A 7,500-nucleotide genomic window follows, 5' to 3' on the forward strand; every position below is an offset into this window, starting at 1 on the left:
TGCATGACTCGCCACTAAAGGAAATCAGCGATGTTTCCATGAAATCAGAAATAAAATACTTGAGCATTTTCCTATCCAAGGACCAAACGTTAAATCAATCCAGGAACATTGAATCTAAACTGAATCAAAGTAAAGCTTAATTCTAATATATGGCTCCAGAGAGATTTATCAATATTAGGCCGGATATATTTGACTAAAATGGATGTGTTTATCCAGATGTATATACCCAGCGTATTCCAATGCTGCTCCAAATCAACTCGTAAAATCTGTTAACCAAATCAATTTCAACTTTATCTGGAGGAACAGACCACACCATCTAAGAAAAATCACATATGGTGAAAGAAACAAGTGAAGGAGGGCTGAAAGTGATAGAGTCGGACTGCTTGAATGGGACATTGAAGGTGAACTGGTTGAAATCCTGGATCAAACCTCATCGTTCTTTCTGGTATTGTACTCCAAACTACTTATTCAACAAAGTCGGCGGCCTGAGTCTTCTGCTTATCTCTGACTTGGATATCAACAAGATTCCTGTCAAATGTTCAGAGTTCCATAAACAAATATTATTATACTGGAAAATGATATACGTACACAATTTCTCACCACACAGTATAATAGTTTGGAACAATCGATATGTACTGCATGGCAACAAACCTCTGTTTTACAAGGAATGCTTTGAGAAAGGTATATGGTCGATAATTGACTTGATGGATGACACTGGCAGTCCTCTGGACAATGAGCAGTTCTGTACTACACACAGATTCAAGCCTCCCATATTAGAGTTGCTAAAGTTACGAAACGCACTGCCTCGACAATTTGTATTCCTGACCAAAAATATAATGACGCACCGAACCGTACAACCACAGTTACCCCGACTATCACTCCAGGGAATCTCAATTGTGGACAGAAAGCGCGGCAACTCCTTTATTAGGAAATGTTTCACAGGAAACTTATTCCCTGGACGTCAAAAAAAAAAAAAAGGATATTTTAAATAAATTTGATGAGGAATCGATTGCCACGCTGCGAACCATGTATCTGACTCTACCCATACCCCCAAGGCAAAAGAGACCCACTTCAAAATTATGACTGACATCTACCCATCTAAGGAATTATCGAGGGTACGCTTTAATTTTGAAGATAATATTTGTACATTTTGTGAAGACAACATTGAAACCACTGACCATATATTTTTTCTCCTTCTCATTCCATCGTCACCAGTTTCCTTCTCAAAAGATGATATAACATTCTGTTTACTTATAAGCAACATAACAGATGAACTCTGTGTCAATGTTCTTTTAGGCCTGGCCAAGTTCTTCATTCACAAGAACAGAATGCAAAAATGCTCCCCAAATTTTAATGTCTTCATAAACGATTTTGAAATATAAAAAAAAAAAAAAAAAAATCCTTAAAACTTATGGAAAAATCCAAAAACTAAAAAATATAGTTACCCATGTCCGAGGTTCCTTTTTTTTTTGGTAAAAAAAAAAAAACAAAAAAAAAAAACCAACTTGATTACATGTTACATTCCCCTTGCAATTTTTTTTTTTTTTTTTCGTTTTAATTTCTTATTTGTCTATCTATTGATTTAATTACTTCCTTTTAATTTCTTTTTTTGTCTCGCACTGTAAATTTCTCACAAACCTGTAACACTATTAACTTCTCATTACATACAGAACAAATGTCCTGATGTCCGTTGCTTCCTCATCCCTGGTTGTTTCATTGACATTCAGTTCTACCTTGCTATGTTTATTTGTACATTTGTATATTTGGGTGTACTATTTATGTTCAATTAAAAACAGTTTGATGTCTGAGATTCCTTGTGAACCGCCAACTTAATTACATGTTATATTCCCCTCACAATTTTTTTTTTTCGTTTTTAATTTTATTTTTCTATCTATTTATTTAATTATATCCTTTTAATTTTCTTTTTTTGTCTAGCATTAAAAATTTCTCGCAAACCGTTAACACTATTAACTTCTGATTACTTACAGCACGAATGCGCTTATGCCCCCCCACTCCCCGCTTTTTCCGTACGGTGGCAGACACTGAGATCGAAAGCAAATGGGTGTCATTGAAATGCAGTAACAGGGTGATAACAGCCGTGTTCGAAGTGTGTAGGGGCTTATAGGAGAGCAGAAGCACGTCACGCAATTCACCTGAGTTCGGAGGATCGGGAGTACCAGGGCCCATAGCGGAGAAGCGGAAGAGCGGAGTTATGTGTCTCTTCTCAAAGGCGGGGAAACTGGGGGGCAGCAGGACCCCTTAGACCGGCTAATGTGAGTCTTCTCCGGACATAGATCACCCGGACTTATGACTGGAGCTCCCGGACCTCTGGGCACACACATATGTGAATGAGTGGATGAGCTAATGTTGGTTTGGTTGTGGATACGTTTCGGCCAATGCTATCAGCACAGCTATGATTATCCCCAGAACGTTGAGAACGAGCTCCCGGAACTCCAGACATGCGTATATAAAAGAGTGGAATTAAGGTGTGTGTGTGTGTGTGTGTGTGTGTGTGTGTGTGTGTGTGTGTGTGTGTGTGTATACGTGTGGGACAGAAGTAATGTTGGGGACAGAAATTGTTATTAGCCTGCTGGCAGATGACACAACCTTAGTTTTGAAAAATGAACATCAAGTCCCAATAAGTGCTGAAAAAAACCAAAACATTCTCCAAGGCTTCAGGATTGTCATTAAACTTAAAGAAATGCAAACTTCTTGCGCTGCATGACTCGCCACTAAAGGAAATCAGCGATGTTTCTATGAAATCAGAAATAAAATACTTGAGCATTTTCCTATCCAAGGACCAAACGTTAAATCAATCCAGGAACATTGAATCTAAACTGAATCAAAGTAAAGCTTAATTCTAATATATGGCTCCAGAGAGATTTATCAATATTAGGCCGGATATATTTGACTAAAATGGATGTGTTTATCCAGATGTATATACCCAGCGTATTCCAATGCTGCTCCAAATCAACTCGTAAAATCTGTTAACCAAATCAATTTCAACTTTATCTGGAGGAACAGACCACACCATCTAAGAAAAATCACATATGGTGAAAGAAACAAGTGAAGGAGGGCTGAAAGTGATAGAGTCGGACTGCTTGAATGGGACATTGAAGGTGAACTGGTTGAAATCCTGGATCAAACCTCATCGTTCTTTCTGGTATTGTACTCCAAACTACTTATTCAACAAAGTCGGCGGCCTGAGTCTTCTGCTTATCTCTGACTTGGATATCAACAAGATTCCTGTCAAATGTTCAGAGTTCCATAAACAAATATTATTATACTGGAAAATGATATACGTACACAATTTCTCACCACACAGTATAATAGTTTGGAACAATCGATATGTACTGCATGGCAACAAACCTCTGTTTTACAAGGAATGCTTTGAGAAAGGTATATGGTCAATAATTGACTTGATGGATGACACTGGCAGTCCTCTGGACAATGAGCAGTTCTGTACTACACACAGATTCAAGCCTCCCATATTAGAGTTGCTAAAGTTACGAAACGCACTGCCTCGACAATTTGTATTCCTGACCAAAAATATAATGACGCACCGAACCGTACAACCACAGTTACCCCGACTATCACTCCAGGGAATCTCAATTGTGGACAGAAAGCGCAGCAACTCCTTTATTAGGAAATGTTTCACAGGAAACTTATTCCCTGGACGTCAAAAAAAAAAAAAAGGATATTTTAAATAAATTTGATGAGGAATCGATTGCCACGCTGCGAACCATGTATCTGACTCTACCCATACCCCCAAGGCAAAAGAGACCCACTTCAAAATTATGACTGACATCTACCCATCTAAGGAATTATCGAGGGTACGCTTTAATTTTGAAGATAATATTTGTACATTTTTTGAAGACAACATTGAAACCACTGACCATATATTTTTTCTCCTTCTCATTCCATCGTCACCAGTTTCCTTCTCAAAAGATGATATAACATTCTGTTTACTTATAAGCAACATAACAGATGAACTCTGTGTCAATGTTCTTTTAGGCCTGGCCAAGTTCTTCATTCACAAGAACAGAATGCAAAAATGCTCCCCAAATTTTAATGTCTTCATAAACGATTTTGAAATATAAAAAAAAAAAAAAAAATCCTTAAAACTTATGGAAAAATCCGAAAACAAAAAAATATAGTTACCCATGTCCGAGGTTCCTTTTTTTTTTGGTAAAAAAAAAAAACAAAACAAAAAAAACAACTTGATTACATGTTACATTCCCCTTGCAATTTTTTTTTTTTTTTTTCGTTTTAATTTCTTATTTGTCTATCTATTGATTTAATTACTTCCTTTTAATTTCTTTTTTTGTCTCGCACTGTAAATTTCTCACAAACCTGTAACACTATTAACTTCTCATTACATACAGAACAAATGTCCTGATGTCCGTTGCTTCCTCATCCCTGGTTGTTTCATTGACATTCAGTTCTACCTTGCTATGTTTATTTGTACATTTGTATATTTGGGTGTACTATTTATGTTCAATTAAAAACAGTTTGATGTCTGAGATTCCTTGTGAACCGCCAACTTAATTACATGTTATATTCCCCTCACAATTTTTTTTTTTCGTTTTTAATTTTATTTTTCTATCTATTTATTTAATTATATCCTTCTAATTTTCTTTTTTTGTCTAGCATTAAAAATTTCTCGCAAACCGTTAACACTATTAACTTCTGATTACTTACAGCACGATTGCGCTTATGCCCCCCCACCCATCCCGCTTTTTCCGTACGGAGGCAGACACTGAGATCGAAAGCAAATGGGTGTCATTGAAATGCAGTAACAGGGTGATAACAGCCGTGTTCGAAGTGTGTAGGGGCTTATAGGAGAGCAGAAGCACGTCACGCAATTCACCTGAGTTCGGAGGATCGGGAGTACCAGGGCCCATAGCGGAGAAGCGGAAGAGCGGAGTTATGTGTCTCTTCTCAAAGGCGGGGAAGCTGGGGGGCAGCAGGACCCCTTAGACCGGCTAAGGTGAGCCTACTCCGGACAGAGATCACCCGGAGTTATGACTGGAGCTCCCGGACCTCTGGGCACACACATATGTGAATGACTGGATGAGCTAATGTTGGTTTGGTTGTGGATACGTTTCGGCCAATGCTATCAGCACAGCGATGATGAGTTCAGGTGTGTCTGTGTGTGTTTGTGTGTTTGTGTGTGTGTGTGTGTGTGTGTGTGTGTGTGTGTGCGTGTGTTTGTGTGTGTGTGAGAGTTTGTTTTTGTGGGTTGGGGGGGGTTCCCGCGGACACGGAGTACCAGGGCCTGGAGCGGATGAGGTGAGGAGCGGAGGAGAGCAGAAGCCCGGACCGTGATTCGCTTGTGTCCAGCGGCTCGGGAGTTCCAGGGCCCGAAACGGAGGAGCGGAGGAGCGGAGGAGCGGAGGAGCGGAGGAGCGGAGGAGCGGAGGAGCGGAGGACAGCAAAACCCCTTTCTGCAATTCGCCTGAGTCCGGCGGATCGGTAGTACCTGGTTCCGCAGCGGATGAGCGGAGGAGTGGAGGAGATGTTTCTCTTCTCAGAGGCGGCGAGGGGGGGGGGGGCAGGACCCCTTACCCTTATCCCCCCCGGACGTTTGAGTGGAGCTCCCGGACCTCCGGGCACGCACATGCGAATGACTGGATCACAGGGAGTGCCAGGGCCTGGAGCGGATGAGCAGAGGAGAGGCGGAGGGCAGAAGCCCGGCCCTGTTCAAGAGTTCCAGGGTCCAAAGCGGGGGAGCGAAGAAGCGGAGGAGGGGAGGAGAGCAGAAGAGCAAAAAACTGGCCCGGAATTCACCGAAGTCCCGCGGATCGGGAGTTCCAGGGCCCGGAGCGGAAGAGCGGAGGAGCGGAGGAGAGGAGGAGCGGAGCAAAGCTAAGCCCGTCTTAACAACAAGGAAATTACAGATGAGGCTATAATTTCTAATGAAAACTTTAAATTCTATAGCCACGTATACACTTCGACATTGTCAAAAAGCGATTGTGACTCCTTTCCATTAAATATTCCTCAATATATCCCAAAAATAAACAACAAACAATATATGTTTGTTTATATATGTTTATATATAAACAACAAAAAATATACAGTTTGATGTCTGAGATTCCTTGTGAATCGCCAACTTAATTACATGTCGTATTCCCCTTGCATTTTTTTTTTTTGGTTTTAATTTCATTTGTCTATCTATTGATTTAATTACTTCCTTTTAATTTCTTTTTTTGTCTCGCACTGTAAATTTCTCACAAACCTGTAACACTATTAACTTCTCATTACATACAGAACAAATGTCCTGATGTCCGTTGCTTCCTCATCCCTGGTTGTTTCATTGACATTCAGTTCAACCTTGCTATGTTTATTTGTACATTTGTATATTTGGGTGTACTATTTATGTTCAATTAAAAACAGTTTGATGTCTGAGATTCCTTGTGAACCGCCAACTTAATTACATGTTATATTCCCCTCACAATTTTTTTTTTTCGTTTTTAATTTTATTTTTCTATCTATTTATTTAATTATATCCTTCTAATTTTCTTTTTTTGTCTAGCATTAAAAATTTCTCGCAAACCGTTAACACTATTAACTTCTGATTACTTACACCACGAATGCGCTTATGCCCCCCCACCCATCCCGCTTTTTCCGTACGGAGGCAGACACTGAGATCGAAAGCAAATGGGTGTCATTGAAATGCAGTAACAGGGTGATAACAGCCGTGTTCGAAGTGTGTAGGGGCTTATAGGAGAGCAGAAGCACGTCACGCAATTCACCTGAGTTCGGAGGATCGGGAGTACCAGGGCCCATAGCGGAGAAGCGGAAGAGCGGAGTTATGTGTCTCTTCTCAAAGGCGGGGAAACTGGGGGGCAGCAGGACCCCTTAGACCGGCTAATGTGAGTCTTCTCCGGACATAGATCACCCGGACTTATGACTGGAGCTCCCGGACCTCTGGGCACACACATATGTGAATGAGTGGATGAGCTAATGTTGGTTTGGTTGTGGATACGTTTCGGCCAATGCTATCAGCACAGCGATGATGAGTTCAGGTGTGTCTGTGTGTGTTTGTGTGTTTGTGTGTGTGTGTGTGTGTGTGTGTGTGCGTGTGTTTGTGTGTGTGTGAGAGTTTGTTTTTGTGGGTTGGGGGGGGTTCCCGCGGACACGGAGTACCAGGGCCTGGAGCGGATGAGGTGAGGAGCGGAGGAGAGCAGAAGCCCGGACCGTGATTCGCTTGTGTCCAGCGGTTCGGGAGTTCCAGGGCCCGAAACGGAGGAGCGGAGGAGCGGAGGACGGCAAAACCCCTTTCTGCAATTCGCCTGAGTCCGGCGGATCGGTAATACCTGGTTCCGCAGCGGAGGAGCGGAGGAGTGGAGGAGATGTTTCTCTTCTCAGAGGCGGCGAGGAGGGGGGGAGAGGGACAGGACCCCTTACCCTTACCCCCCCCGGACGTTTGAGTGGAGCTCCCGGACCTCCGGGCACGCACATGCGAATGACTGGATCACAGGGAGTGCCAGGGCCTGG

Source organism: Fistularia commersonii, unplaced genomic scaffold (genome assembly GCF_037954325.1).
Source record: "Fistularia commersonii isolate RoL2024-O1a breed Wild unplaced genomic scaffold, RoL_Fcom_v1.0 HiC_scaffold_90, whole genome shotgun sequence".
NCBI classification, from domain to species: Eukaryota; Metazoa; Chordata; class Actinopteri; order Syngnathiformes; family Fistulariidae; genus Fistularia; species Fistularia commersonii.